We start from the raw sequence: 15,986 nt of genomic DNA, 5'->3' as shown, positions 1-15,986 counted from the left end.
ATAAAATCCCAGAATATAACCCTTCAAATGTTTTAGCCTTGGGTGTGTTTATACACAAGCACCCAATGAAATGCTTTACAATGTCACAATAACTTTGCTTTGTTCAGCACCCCTCTATAAATTGTTGTATTGCTTAGCAACATCATTCAGTTCCCAGCAACTGAAAGCAATCGAAGTCAATAACTGCAATCTTTTCCACCCATCCCCCGATAACAGCCCAGCGAGCAAATGCATCAGGGAACAGACATGATATTCCACATGATTCTAATTTGAAACATACCTTTTCTTCTTGCCATGACACTTTGATCAGGTGGTAAAGGAGCACAGAGGCAAAACATCAGCAGTGATCATATTAAATTGCAGAACAGGCACAAGGGGTTGAATGGCCTCCTTCTGCTCTCATGTCTTTTGTACATTCTTTTAACCTTAAAGATAATTTAGTTCCCAACCAAGTCTTTCTAGCCTTTGAGTATAAACATCAGAATTTCAGCAATCCAGACATATATTCTGCCTTCAAGTTTACTCTTCCAAAGTATATCACTTCTCACTTTTCAGAGTGAACTGCAAAGGGTAGCATGGTATCATAGCGGTTATCGCAATGGTATTATAGCATCAGTGATACAGGTTCAATTCTGCTGCTGTCTCTGAGGAGCTTGTATGTTTTCTTGGTGACTGCGTGGGTTTCCTTCATGTCCTCCGGTTTCCTCCCACATTTCACAAACGGACAAGTTAGAAGATTAATTGGTCACATGGGTATTACTGGGCTGCGCAGGCTCGTTGAGCCAAAAAAGTACATATCTCTAACAAAGTACATTAACTCCACCAATCACTTCTCAGCCCAGCTGCATCCTGTCGATATCCAACAAGCTTCTGCAATATCCATAAAGCCACCAACCTTTCTGGCATCTGCTAACTTACTAACTCACCTGTCCATTTCCACATTCATTTATAACACTCATAAACAGCAGAGGGGTTGACTGACAAGAAATACAGGAAGGTAACTAATGGGATGACCATCAGGATAGGGAAAGGCGATAGGCAGCCAGTGCAGGGTACCCCTGTGGCCATTCCTGTCAATAAGTATACATCTTTGGATATTGTTCCTCCAGCATTTTGTGTGTGTAGCTTTGGATATCATTGAGGGACAACCTAGCAGAGGAAAGCCACAGCAGTCAGGTCTCTGGCATAGAGTCTGGCTCTGTGCCTCAGATGGGAAGGGGGAGTGGGGGGGAAGAAAGAAGGGATTCAACAAATAGGGGAATAGACAGGAAGTTCAGTGGACAAGAACAAGATTCTCGATGTTATGTTCCCTTCCAGGTCCCAGGGTTAGGGGCATCTCAGACTGGATCCATAGCATAATTATGGGTGAGGGTGGTACATTTGGTATCAAAAACATCATCAGCAAGGGTGACAAGGTCTTGCAAAGTGAGTTCAGGAAGTTAGGTGCTAAGTTAAAGGACAGGACATCCAGGGCGGTGATCTCAGGAAAGCTATTTGTACCACGGGAAGTTTGCTAGAGTTGGGAGGATGGGAACCACAGTGCTAGGGCAGATAAGGGAGTGGTTTGGGGGAAAGCAGATGTTAAACCTACATACAGAGACAGGAAGTGAAAAGTTGAGAATGGTGGCAAGTTTTGAGCTCTGTCTATACCAGGGGTCGACAACGTTTACCACTGAAAGAGCCAATATGGACCCATTTCCCACAGAAAAGAAAACACTGGGAGCCACAAAACCTGTTTGACATTTAAAATGAAATAACACTGCATACAACGGTTTTTTTTTGCCTTTATGCTATGTATAAACAAACTATAATGTGTTGCATTTATGAAATTGATGAACTCCTGCAGAGAAAACAAAATTACATTTCTGCATGCAACAAAAACATTTTGAACTCCGAAAAAAAGACGTTGGGTTGAAGGTTACTCCATAGTTAGCCTACCTTGGATCGAAGAATTAAAAGAAAGCGCGCACTGGCGGGTGTCAGGCATTGGCAGTGGTGATGTATATTAATAGCGATAAAAAAACACGTTGTAGCGGTGTGCTGCACGCAGCACTAAAATAAAGACACTGCAGTCAAAGGTAACTTTATTCGAACTAAACAGCCTTGCTTTAAAGCCTCCCTCAACCCGTCCCCGTGGGCGCGGATGCTCCAAAAGACACGTACTCACAAACCCCCGTAGGCTATCTCCCTTAGCCGGAACGGTGGCTAATTGTGAGCCGGTTCGGATGTGCCAGGAAATCTGGTCTCCACAACGTTTTTAGATTGTACAAGATCACCATAATCTTCAAATTTCGAATTACATTTCAAAAACTAACAAACAACGGGGAGCCACAGCACAATGAAAGAGTCGCATGCGGCTCCGGAGCTGCGGGTTGTCGACCCCTGGTCTATACAATGCAAGGAGCATTGCAGGTGAGGTGGATGAGCTTTGGGCACTGGATCAGCATGGGGAATTATGACATTGTATCTATTAGTGAGACTTGGTTGCAGGAGGAGCAGGACTGGCAGCTCAAAGCTCTTGGGTCTTGTTGCTTTAGACATGATAGAGGGGGAGGGGTAGCGTTACTAGTCAGGGTAAATGTCACAGCAGTGCTCAGACAGGACAGACAGGAGTGCTCACCTACTGAGGCTATATGGATAGAACTGAGAAGTAAGAAAGGAAAGACCACATTAATGGGATATTATAGACCACCCAATAGTCAACAAGATTTAGAGGAGCAAATTTATAGAAAAACCACAGTGGCATGAAAAATAATGTTGCAATAAATGATTTTTTAAAAATATTGACCCAAACTCCCATACGATAAAGGGACTGGATGGAATAGTTTTTTCAAATGCATTCAGGAAAATTTCCTTAATCAGTAAAAAGCTCCCAACTAGAGAGAGTGTGATACTGTATCTCCTATTAATAAGACGACAGGGAAGGTGACAGAAGTGTATGTGTGTGTGTGTGTGTGTGTGTGTGTGTGTAGGGGAAAACTGAATCTAGTGTTCATAATTCCATTACTATTAAAATAATTATAAAGGAAAACAGGAGTGGTCCTCAGGCTGAAGTTTTCAACTGGAGGAAGGCCAATTCTGATGGCATCAGAAAGGATCTCGCAAGTGAGGATTGGGGTAGGTGGTTTTCTGGCAAAGGAATCCTTAATAAGTGGGAGGCATTCAAAAATGAAATTATGACAATACAGGGTCTGCAAGTTGCACTAAGGAAAAAAGGTAAATATAACAGGTTCAGTTAACTTTAATTTTGGAGGGATATTGAGATTCTGGTTAAGAAGAAGGACATAGGTAGCAAGGAACAGGTGAGGTGCTTGAGTATAAAAATTGCAAGAGAACACTTGGGAAGGAAATCAGGAGGGCTAAAAGAAAGCAAGATGCTGCTCTGGCAGACAAGGTGAAGGAGAATCCCAGGGATTCTATGGATATATTAAGAGCAAAAGGATTGCAAAGGACAAAATTGGCTTACTTGAAGATTAGCATGGTAATCTATGCATGGAGTCAAAAGAAATGGGGAGATTTTAAATGGATTTTTTGCATATGTATTTACTCAGAACACAGAAACAGTGCATCCTACTGAGATAAAACAGGAATGAGGTCATGGACCATATAAGGATTACAGAGAAGGAGATGCTAGCTGTCTTGCTGCAAGTTAGGTGGATAAATCCCCAGGGCTTCAGATCATATGGGAGACTCGTGCAGACATCGCAGGTGCCCTGGCAGAGCTACTTAAAATGTCCTTAATCACGGGTGAGGTGCCAGAAAACTGGAGGATGGCTGATGTTGTCCCATGGTTCAATAAGCCAGGCAATTATAGGCCAGTGATAAACACAAAATACTCCGCAGATTCTGGGGTCTAAGTAACATGCACAACACGCTGGAGGAACTCAGCAGGTCAGGCAGCATCTGTAGAAAAGAACAGTCAACGTTTCGGGCCGAGACCCTTTGTCTTGACCCGAAACATTGACTGTTCGTTTCCATGGATGCTGCCCAACCTGCTGAGTTCCTCCAGCGTGTTGTGCATGTTGCTATAGGCTAGTGAGCCCGACATCAGTTGTGAGTAACAGATTGGAAGGTACACTAAGAAACCGGACATAAGTATTTAGATACACAGAGCCTGATTAGGGATAGCCGACATGGCTTTGTATGTGGGAGGTCATCTATAACCAATCTTACAATTTCTCGAGAAGGTTCCATGAGAATTTATGAAGGAAAAGCAGTGGACATTGTCTACATGGACTTTGGCAAGGCCTCTGACAAAATCCCACATGTGAATCTGGTCAAAATGGTTCAGTCATTTGGCATTTAGGATGAAGTAGTAAACTGGATTCTAAATTGGTTTTGTGGGAAAATCCAATGAGTAGAGGTAGATGGTTGCCACTCTGACTATAGGCCTGTGACAAGTGGTATGCTGCAGGGATCAGTGGGTCTGTTATTGTTTGTCATCTGTATCAATGATCTGGGCGATAATATGGTAAAGTAGATCAGTAAATTTGCAGATGACACTAAGACTGGAGGCATTGTGGACAGCAAGAAAGGCTTTCAAAATATGCAGCAGGATCGGGACCAGCTGGAAAAATGGGCTGAAAAATGGTAGATGGAATTTAATGCAGATAACTGTGAAGTGTTGCACTTCAGAAAGACAAACCAAAGTAGGACTTAGACAGGGAATGATAAAGCACTGAAGATTGTGGAAGAACAGAAGGATCTGGGGAAACAGATCCATAACAACACACACAACACATCCATAAATCAACAGTGGAACAGATCCATAATTCATTGAAAATGGTGCCACAGGTACACAGCATCTTAAAGAAAGCTTTTGGCACATTGGCCTTCATAAATGAAAGTACTGAGTACCAGAGTTGGGGTTTTATGTTGAAGTTCTATAAAGCATGGTGACATCCAATTTGAAGTATTATGTGCAGTTCTACTCAATAATCTACAGGAAAGATGTAAGGTTGAAAGAGTATAGAAAATATTCACAAGGATGTTGCCAGGACTTGAGGACCAGAATTACAGGGAAAGATTGAATAGGTTAGAACTCTATTCCCAGAGCTTAAGTGAATGAGGGGAGATTTGTAGATGTATACAAAATTATGAGGGGTATAGATAGGGTAAATGCATTCAGGTTTTTTCCACTAAGGATGATGAGATTAGAACTACAGGTCATAGGTTAAGGGCAAACTGTAAAATATTTGAGGGGAACCTAAGGGGGAACTTCTTTACTTAGAGAGTGGTGCAAGTGTAGCTGCTTGCAGATGTTGCAGATGCAGAATTGATTTCAACATTTAAGAGAAGTGCATAGAAGAGTAGGGTTAGGAGGGCTATAATCCAGATAAAAGTCAATGGGTCTTCAGGACTTCCCTGAAGAAGGGTCTCGTCCCGAAATGATGGTTGTTTATTCATTGCCATAGATGCTGCCTGACTAGCTGGGTTCTCCAGCATTTTGGGTTTGTTGTTATAAAAAAATTCTGCCTGATGTCCTCTAACATCTTTACTCTTTATCCTAAATCCTCTAATATCTGAGAGTTCTATAATGAGAAGATTCCTACCATCTACCCTGTGTACATTCTTCACAATCTTGTACACATCACTAAGGTGCCCGTCAGTTCTTCTCACACAACTAAAATGGTCCACTTCAAGCAACATCCTCTTGACTCTCCACTGCAACCTTTCTAACACAATCACATCCTACCAAATGCTTGATGACCAGGTTTGCACACAGTATTCTATCTGTAGTATAGGGTTACTGGTAGATAGCAAGGCAATCAAATTAGTTTGGACTGATCCAGGATAGACATCGGAGTGTGAGGTTTAAACAATCACAGCCCAGTGGCATTTGTCCTACATGCAAGTTAAAATTATTTCTGTTCCCCTGTGATTGCTCACATTTTCTACCAAAGCAGAACATGACACATGAAATTAGCTCATTACTCTGGGCATCCAATGGCTGTGGCTTGCCAAGTGCTGGTGCAGGATACCAGGCAAAACTAGTAAGTCATGGGTTTAAACCACAGAAGGGAAGAAACACAGTTGCTAAGCTGGGAAAGGGAGAAAATCAAGGTTGAGGGAAATACCAATATGGAAGCCATTTGCTAACTTAGCAAATTAAGCTTATTAGATAAGGTGACAAGTAAGTACACATCAAGGGAATTCAAAATGGCACCTATTTTAATTATGTTGGGGAAATTATAGCATTTAGAGCTTTAGCTAGGGTAGATAGCCAGAATCTTTTCCCCCCAGGATGCAGGGTATAAGCTTTAATGTGAGAGTGGGGAACATTTAAAGGAGGCTTACATGGCAAGATTTTTAAAGTTATTGATGCCTGGAATGCACTGCCATGGGAAGTGGTAGAAGCAGATAGCACGTGCAGACAGATATCATTAGCTTGGACTGGCATCACAGTCAGTACAGACTTTGAAGATCGAAGGCTTGTCTCTGTACTGTATTGTTCTATGTAAACACTCAAGGCAGGCCAGGATTCATGATACACTTACATGCTTCAATGAAGTGGAAGAAAATCAGAACTAATTACAATTTCAACCTACTGACATGTTTGTTTTGCAAGAACGCTGTTGACATTGTACATTTCACCAAGCAGAATAGTAATAACTATAATAGTCTTTTCATAGGATTAAGGAGCTGCTACAAAACTGGGACACACATTTGGTCCATCGAATCTCTGCTGGCTCTTTATACTGCAATCATTGAATCCCAGTTCACCACTCTTTCCTCAAAGCACTCAAAAATTTTTGCAATGACTTATTTATCCACCTCTCTTTTGAAAGCACAATTGAATCACCATTCACCACCAGAATGAGTTTCGTCCAGGTAAATGTGAGGTGTTGCACGTAATTCATGTAGAAACCTTAACAACAATAACGTACCAAAGGATCTTAAGATCCAAGTCCACAGCTTCCTGAAAGTGGCAATGGAAACAGAGGCATCAAATCAGAAACTCAAGAGGTTCTGCAAATGCTGGAAATCCAGAGCAACACACACAAACTGTTGGAACTCAGCATGTCAGCAGTATCTATGAATAAAAAGTTGTTGTTTCAGGCCAAAACCCTTCCCCTGGATTAGAAATGAAAGGGAAAGATGCCAGAATAAAAGGTGGGGGTGGGGGTGATGAGAAAGAGGACTAGCAGTAAAGTGACAGATGAAGCCTGGTGGGTGGGAAATGTAAAAGGCTGGAGAAAGAGGAATCTGATAGGAGAGGAGTGAGGATCATGGGCAAAATAGAAGGTGGGGGGGGGGGGGAACCAGAGGGAGGGGATTGGCAGGTGAGAAGTAGTAAGAGGGTAGAGTGGGGAATAGAATAAGAGGAAAGGGGAAAGGAAAAAAAATTACCAGAAGGAGAAATCAGTTCATGCCATCAGCTTGGAGTACACCACCCTAAGAGTGCCCTCATGGTTAGAACAGGAATGGGAATAGGAATTAAAATGTTTGGCCATTGTGAAATTCCATTTTCAAAGCGGTTTCCCAATTTACATCAGGTCTCACCAATGTACAGGAGGCCACACTGGGAGCATTGGATGCAACAGATTCACAGGTGAAGTGTTTCTTCACATGGTAGGGCATTTTGGGGCCCTGAATGGAAGTAAAGGAAGAGGTAAATGGAGAGATGTAGTATTTCTGTTGCTTGCAAGGATATGTGCCAGGAGGGAAATTAGTAGGGGGAGATAAAAGGTCAAGGGAATCAAGGCAGGAGCGACTTCTGCGGAAAGCAGAAAGTGGGGAGGCAGGGAAGAGTTGAAGATGTGTTTGGTGGTAGGATCCCTTTGGAGATTGCAGAAGTTGTGAAGAATGATATGTTGGATGCAGAAGCTCATGGATGGTAGATGAGGCCAAGTGGAATTCTAACCCTGTTAAGGCTTTGGGAAGATGGGGTGAGCACGGATGTCCGGGAAATGGATGGGATGTGGGTGAGGGTAGCATCAATGGTGGATGAAGGGAAACCCTGGGTTTTTTTTGAAGAATGGTATTTCTGATGTCCTGGAAAGTAATACCACATTCTGGAAACAGATAAGATGCTGATATACAGTTTGCCTACAGAGAGGTCAGAGAAAGGGGAAGCAGGTGTCAGAAACAGACCAAGTGAATTTAAAGGTAGGGTGAAAGTTGGAGGTAAAGCTGATGGAATTGACAAGCTCAGCATGAGTACATGAAGCAGATCAAGCAGCAAAGAAGCCATATGGCATGGTTGCCTTCATTGCAAGGGAGATGGTAAAAATTAAGAGTCATTATGTCATGTTATGGTTGTGTGCAGTTCTGATCGCCCTTCCATTAGAAGGATGTGGAGGCTGTGAAAGGATGGGAGGGGCTTCAGAAGAGGTTCACCAGGATGATACCCAAATTAGAAGGTACCAGCTATAAGGACTGGATGGGTTGTTTTCTGAGGAACTTAGGGAAAACCTGAAGGAAGTTTTAAAAAATAGGATAGACAGACAGAATCTTTTTCCCAGGATCAAACTGTCAAATTCTGGAGAGCATAGCTTCAATGAAAGAGGCAGAAATTTTAAAGGGGATGTGCAAGACAAGTTAAGAGTCGTGGGTGTCTGGAAAGCACTGCCGGGGTGGGAGTGGAAGCAGATGAAATGTAGTGTTCAAGAGGCTTTTTGATAAGCATGTGAATATGCAGATAATGGAGGGGTATGGACCATGCACAGGCAGAAGAGATTTAGTTTAACTTGGCATCATGCTCAGCACCAAAGATATCATGGGCCTCAGGCCAGCTCATGTTATATTCATAGCCGCAATAAGAGGAGATACAATGGAGGGGTCAGACTCCCGAGTCCATTTGGGTATAACTCAAAAATAGGAAGCGTGCAATCACAGTGATGGGATCGTACTACAGACCCCTAATAGCCACCATGACATTGAGGAACAGATATGTCATAAAATTAAAAAAAAGTGTAAAAATAATAGGGTTGTTTTCATGGGGGATTTCAATTTCCTTAATCTAAACGGAGACCTTCAAAGGGTTTAGATGGAGCTGAAATTGTTATGTGTATCCAGGAAGGTTTCTTAAATCAATTTGTGGATGGTCCAATGAAAGGAGTGGCCATACTGGACCTGCTGTGGGTAATGAACCTGGCCAGGTGACTGACAGTGGGTGAGCAGTTAGGGGACAGTAACCATAACTCCTTATCATTAGGATAGCTATAGAGAAGAACAGGTATGGGCCTTGTAGGAGAGTTTTAAATTGGAGTGGGGCAAATTACAAGGGCATTAGGCAAGAACTTAAGAAGTGTTAATTGGGAACATCTTTTCTCTGGCTAGTCCACATCAGATACTTGGAAGGTGTTTAAAGATCAATTGCACAGAGAACAGAAAAGGCACGTTCCTGTTAGAAGGAAGGGCAGCGATCAAAAGATAAGGGAACCAAGGATGTCCACAGAGGTGATGAATTTAGTCAAGAAGAAAAAGGAAAAGTATATAAAGTTTCGAAACTCAAGATCAAATGAAGCATGAGTATAAAGAAGCCAGAAAAGAACTAAAGAAGGGAATTAGGAAAGCCAGGAAGGGCCATGAAAAGTAATTGGCAAGATTAAGGTGAATCACAAGGCTGCAGACCATCTTGCTGCCCACTCGGAAGCATTGGAGTTGGTGCAGTATAACCATGGGAGATCGTCTCCGACATTTCACTCGTGATCATAAGACTCTGTTTGACAGTGATAATGTACATTGCCGCAGGCCTGTTAACCTTGTCTTGTGCAGGGACAGTCAACATAGGAGCTACATAGCCTCAGTTGTAGTGCGAACTAGGCCTCAAGCCTAGGGCTTCCTTGCTGCTGCAGACCAGGCGAAGGACATGGAAGCACTGCAGCATGGTTGTGCTGGGTTTGGGCCTGGTCTTGCCTCTTGGTGCTGCCTGCCTGTGTTTGAGTGATGGAATAACAGGCTGGATTGCGTGCCTCTGTACACTGCCGGGAGACTGTATCATTGATTGTAGGACATTATCAGTTGGGGTCTTGGGTACAGGTTTCTTTTTCCCCCTCGAGTATACTTCTTTGCTTGATATTTTGAATTATGTTGCTCACTATTTCTTGAATGCTTGCTTGCTATTTTGAATATTTTGTGCCTTGGCCCTGGAGGAAAACTGTCTCATTCAATTGCGTCTACATATAGTTTGAATGATAATTAAACTTAATTTGATTCGATTTGAAGCCATTCTATAACATACATCAAGAGTAAAAGGATAACTAGGGAGAGGGTGGGACCACTTGAATGCAGAGAATGTGAGTGAGGTACTTAAAAGAGTAGTTTTCTTCAGCGTTTACCAAGGAAAAGGATATAGAGGATCAGGAAATCAGTGCTTACTGCATAAATATGTTACCGCATTTAAAAGGCAGGGAGGAGGAAGTGTTGGCCTTCTAAAAAGTATTAAGGTGGATAAGTCCCCAGGACCTGATGGGATTTACCCCAGGTTATTGAAGGAGGCAAGGGACAAAATTGCTGGGCCCTTGACCAGTATACTTGCATCCTCTTTAGTCACAGGTGAGGTTCCAGACGACTGGTGAGTGTCTAGTGTTGTATCTCGATTAAAAAGGGACAAGGAAACAAGGGAAAATCCTGGAAACTAGAGACCAAGGAGTCTCATGTCAGTTGTAAGGAAATTGCTGGAGAAAGGAATAGGATATGAGCATTTGGAAACCCATGGCCAAATTAGGGAGAGCCTAATTTGTACATGGCAGGTTGTGCCTTATCAACTTGACTGAGGTTTTTGACTAGGTGATATGAGAGATTGATGAGGGTAGGGCAATGGCTGTTGTCTGCATAGATTCTAGTAAGGCGTTTTACAAAGTCCCTCATGGGAGGTTAAACCAGAAGATCAAGATGCATTGGGTCCGCAGTGAACCCAATGACTTGCACATAGAAGACAGTGGGAAGTGGTTGAAGGGACTTATTTGAGTTGTAGGTCTGTAATTAGTGGTTACCACAGGGATCTGAGCTGGAACCTCTGCTGTTTGTGATGTGTATAAACGACCTGGATGAAAATGTAGATGGGATTGTTCTCCTTGGCGCACGGAGGATTGAGGTGTGAGTTCATGAAACAATAGATTTCTGTGTGATGATCTGGTTCACAGGGGTGTGTATGTCACTTGGGAGTTTGGTGATACTCTGCAAACTTCTGTACTGGTGCCCAAAGTCTAGGATATTGCAGTATAACTTGAGAGTACTGTCAAAGAGGCAATGAAACCAAAGCCAACTTGTTTGTACAAGTGGATTCCATGAAATTGGCAGACTCTCTCATGCAGTCACATTGTTTTTCCACAGATTAATGGCTGATGAATTTTTATGTCCAATTGCCATGGTTGTGGCGGTATATTTGGAGTGGCACGAGTCTCCAACATGTTAATGCTGAACCACTGCCTAAATGCAGAGCCGTAGTTTGTGATCTGTGGGGCTGTTATCTGGGATGTTCTCTGAGTCTGGGTGTATGGGGTGTCTAAGGAGGGGTAGCACCTCTGGTGGGGGCCTGCTGTGACCTTTTCAGGGCAGCTCGTCCACCTTTGGTCCCCACCTGGCACTCAGCTCTAACCTGTAACTCCAAGTAGCTGTAACACACGCAGCGGCTACACCCCGGTAAACCGTCTCGGCAGACGGGCCAAACCAGGTAAAGGTTGCCAACGGGTCTTCAACCCTCGGTGAGGTAGGGGATCTGTCTATCCCAGCGTGTGAAGTCTGGCCCTGGCAGTTTGAGCAGAGGAGACCGATTAATGGTCCAACGGTCAAGAAGGCAGGGCAGCAGGCATTGTGGAGCGCTAAGAGCATGACAAGACACTTAGATATTCTGGTCATCCACTGCAGCAGAAGAGGTCTCCAGCCGTAATGGCTGTCCATGCCACTGGATCAAGGTCTCTTCTGCCAAGAGAATAGGATTGCCACTGTGCAACAGCTGTTCCACTTAAAACTCCATCACACACAGGTTTCTGTGGTGCAATTCATCTCAGTCCAAACTCATCTCGTCAAGCCCTGCGGTGATGGGGGAGTGGTGAAGCAGCAGGTAGAGATGACCACTGGCAGTTATAGTCACAAACATGCACGTAGGCTGCCTTTGGAACAGTGGTGATTCTTCTCTGTAACCGGGGAGGCAGAGATGTCCGGCAGCATCCAGGGCGACTGGGCAGCCCTTTTTAGGGCAACACTGCCCACCCTCGCATGAGGGAGAGGGTTAGAAAAGGCACCCTAAACATTGCCTGCCCCACAACATCTGGCTAGCAGCTGGCAGATCATCACCTTAGCGGTTGACATGCATCAAGAGAAACAAATAAAAGAAAGCTCATCTTTGGAGCCTGAAAGGTTCGCACCTTGCTGGATAGAGACAAGGTGGCAAGGCCTGAAAGATGAATAGCACTCATAGCGGCTGAATTTCGTCATTACCGCATTGACCTCGCTGCACTCAGTGAGACCAGACTTGCAGACGAGGGTTCATTACGAGAAGCAATGAGTGGATGTATGTTCCTTTGGAAAGGGAAACCACAGACTGATGACAGGATCCACGGAGTAGGTTTTGCAATCAAAACAGCTCTGCTGAAGAACATCCCTACTCTACCCACTGGAATAAATGAACGTATCATGAAGTTCCGCTTTCCTGTCAGCAAGTCCCGGTATATCACCATTGTCAGTGTCTATGCACCAACTTTTGTGAATCCAGACGAAGACAAGGAAAGTTTCTACAAGGACCTGTACTAGACTATTCAGACAACCTCCACCAGGAACAAACTCTTCATCTTGGGAGACCTCAATGCCAGGGTGGCATTTGACACTGTAAACAGGGAGGCACTCTGGATCATCCTAAGACGTTATGGATGCCCATAACCGCCATTTTGTGAAGACGATCCAGCTGCTCCATGATGGAATGACAGGACAGGTCCTTTGTAGTGGTGATACGTTAGCTGCATTTGCCATTTCCAATGGGGTGAAGCAAGGCTGTGTACTAGCCCCAGTCCTGTTCAATCTGTTCTTCACTTGCATGTTGTCAGGTGCTGTCCAAGGTCTGAAGGAGGGAGTGTATATCAGGTACCGATTGGACGGCTCTCTCTTTGACCTCCGTCGCTTGAACGCACGGAAGAAGTGCCTCCATACAGTCATTCAAGGAACCCTCTTTGCTGATGACTGTGCGCTCCTGGCGCACAAAAACAGTGATCTACAGTTGGTGGTGAACAAATTCTCAGACGCTGCTATGCCCTTTGGCCTGACTATCAGCCTGAACAAGACTGAAGTTCTTCACCAGCCCATGCCAAACACCAACCCCATAGAACCAAAAATCACTGTTGATGACACCCAGCTGACAAATGTAAACAGCTTCAAATACTTGGGAAGCATCATCTCAAGTGATGGATCTTTGGACAAAGAAATTGACTCCAGGATCAGCAAAGCCATCCAGGCTCTGGGGAGGCTGTATACCAGAGTGCTCAACCAACACAATGTCCGCATCTCCACAAAGCTAGAAGTCTACAGAGCTGTGGTCATCCCTTCTCTCCTATATGGATGTGAGACCTTGACTCTGTACCGATGACGCATCAAACAACTGGAAAAATTTCACACGCGCGCCCTCCGCTCCATCCTTGGCAAGACCGTGTCTCTAACCTGGAGGTCTTGGATCGCATAGAGTCCACCAGCATTGAGTCCCTGATCAGGTGGTTGGGACACATCATCAGAATGGACAACAGCGTATGTCTCACCAGCTGCTCTATGTGAACTGGAGACCAGAAAGAGACCTCAAAGTTGTCCATGCAAGCACTACAAAGATGCTGTGAAGTAAGCCCTACGCTACTGTGACATCCAGCCAAGGGAACTATAAGCTGAAGCTGCTGACAGAACCCGCTGGCAAGCCTTGCGCTATTAGGCCTACACCAGTTTTGAAGACAGGCACTGCCAAAAACTGATGGAAAACCGTGAGTGGCGTCACAGAACAGCAGCCTCTCTGCACTTCCAGACTGGGACTGCAGAGCCACTTCCGTGTCCACAGATAAACTGCACAACAGCGTTTCTTCTTTGCATCCAGCTCAACTAACTCTCAGTGGGTTTTGAACCCACCTACAGTGTCCAATGTGACCATCCCTCCTATAATGTATCCACCCACACTGCTGGATATCCTTCTCCCTGTCATCACACTCACCCTTTTCCTTCCCCTCTCCCTTCTTCCAAAAATGGTCTCCTCCTCAAATATACCTCTCCCTTCTTACCCTGATGGTTGACTGCCCTCTGCCTCCAACACCCGTAAACATTTCTCCCCCCCCCCCACCTTTGTGCCCCACCCCCACGGGGTAATGCTCTGCTGCCGACCTTTCACTGCATTTGAAGGCTTCTCTTTCCAAAAAGGCCTTCCCCCTGTGAGCTGCCTGCCTTCTGCATCCCTGGCTCTTCAAGGCCTTTAATTGTTCTCAGGTCATTGAGAGAGTGACATCATTTTTTTGTTCTAGTTCTATTCAGGGGAAAAAATACAGATGAGTTTAACTGGAGGGTGATTAAATATGGGTGTCTGCCCTCCCGCAGCTTCCTCTGTGCCTGGCAATAGCTACTTATATACAGTAGTGTAGTTATTGCTATCACACTGAGTTAGGTGTGTGGAGTTAATTTGTTTATGTTACCAGTGTTACTCAGTGAAAGTGTTATCCTGTGCACTCAGTGATGTGGTGCTTCCCTCTGTGCCGTGCATCTTGTTTATATAAAGATTTATTTTTGTTCTCTGAATGCTGGTGAAGTGTGGAAGGAGAACCTCTAGTGTGCTTCTGCCTCAGGCAGCAGGGCTGTGGGAAGTTGAGTGCAGGCATTCCTGTGACTATAGTTTGACATTTTCTGTCCTTTTTTTGCTGCTGCTGTTATTTCCTAATTGCATCTAAATCTGTTTGAGATCTGTGAGGCTGGCTTGTGTTGCAGGGTCTGCTGATGCGTTTCTTTTGCCACAAGAGTTTGGATGTTGCTTTCCTGTGTACAGAATGGTCCTGCAGCTTTTTATTTTATGCTGAGTGTTGCAATTTTGTTACTTTGGGCAACTTCACTGTTTGATCTTTGCCACAATGAGCACAGCACCCTCTCTAAGTGGTGGCAGAATGTCCTCAATCCAAGGATTCACTGAGAAATTTATTTGAAACCTTGGGCAGAGTATTATAGCACTGACAGGTAGAGTTTGTTGGTTTGGCTTTGAGAATGAAGCTTGCTACAGCCAGTTGTTCTGGTGTGGTGTTGAAAAGTCAGGGTTGTTCTTGGACTGGGAAGACTCTTGAAATCTGTTAGGTATAAGGAGAGGTTGTACAAACTCGGGATTACTTTCTCTGGACCATCAGAGGCTGAGGGGAAACCTGATAGAAGTGTATAAAATTACCAGAAGCATAGAAGAGTAGGTATTTAGATTCTTTTTCCCAGGATGGAAATGTCAAATGGTTGAGTGCTAGTTTTAACCTGAGAGGAGGACATTTAAAGGAGATTTAAGAGCCAGGAATTTTTTTTTTACAAAAGGGGTCCTCAGTTGCTGGAACAAGATGCTGGGATCGGGGAGGGGGTGCAGTAAGCAGACTCAAGAGCAATATTTAAGAGGTATTTAGACGGGCAGATGAACAAACAAGGGATGGAGGTAATCCATGTGCAGGCATCAAGTTAAGGTAGCGGTTAGCATGACGCTATTAATCTCAGGGAGTTCAGAGTTCAATTCCGGCACTGCCTGTAAGGGGTTTGGATGTTTTCCCCTGTGCTCAGGTTTCCTCCCACAGTCCAAACACGGACCAGGTAGGTTAATTGGCCATTGTGAATTATCGTGTGATTAGGGTTAATTGCATTTGTCGGAGGTTACTGAGGTGACGTTGCTCAAAGGGCTGGAATCACTAAATAAATAAAAATAGATAAGCAGTTTAAATTGGAATCATGGTCATCATAGAGATTGTGGGCTGAAGGGTTTGTTCCTGTGTTGTTCTGTACTATATTTTATCGTGTAATATACAATATCTTGACAACTAAGTCAAGGTACTTAGAAAATGGTT

At 44.1% G+C, this 15,986-nt stretch overlaps 1 protein-coding gene across 1 annotated transcript in view; it reads right to left on the bottom strand.

The window, feature by feature from the left end:
* Positions 1-15,986, bottom strand: part of LOC132398629 (arf-GAP with GTPase, ANK repeat and PH domain-containing protein 3-like) — a 501,357-nt gene that overhangs the window by 375,393 nt on the left and 109,978 nt on the right. The gene's annotated exons all lie outside the window — the stretch shown is intronic.

This window comes from Hypanus sabinus, chromosome 1, assembly GCF_030144855.1.
Source record: "Hypanus sabinus isolate sHypSab1 chromosome 1, sHypSab1.hap1, whole genome shotgun sequence".
NCBI lineage: Eukaryota > Metazoa > Chordata > Chondrichthyes > Myliobatiformes > Dasyatidae > Hypanus > Hypanus sabinus.
Note: the sequence above shows the minus strand (reverse complement) of the source record. Positions and strands in the feature narration are given on the sequence as shown.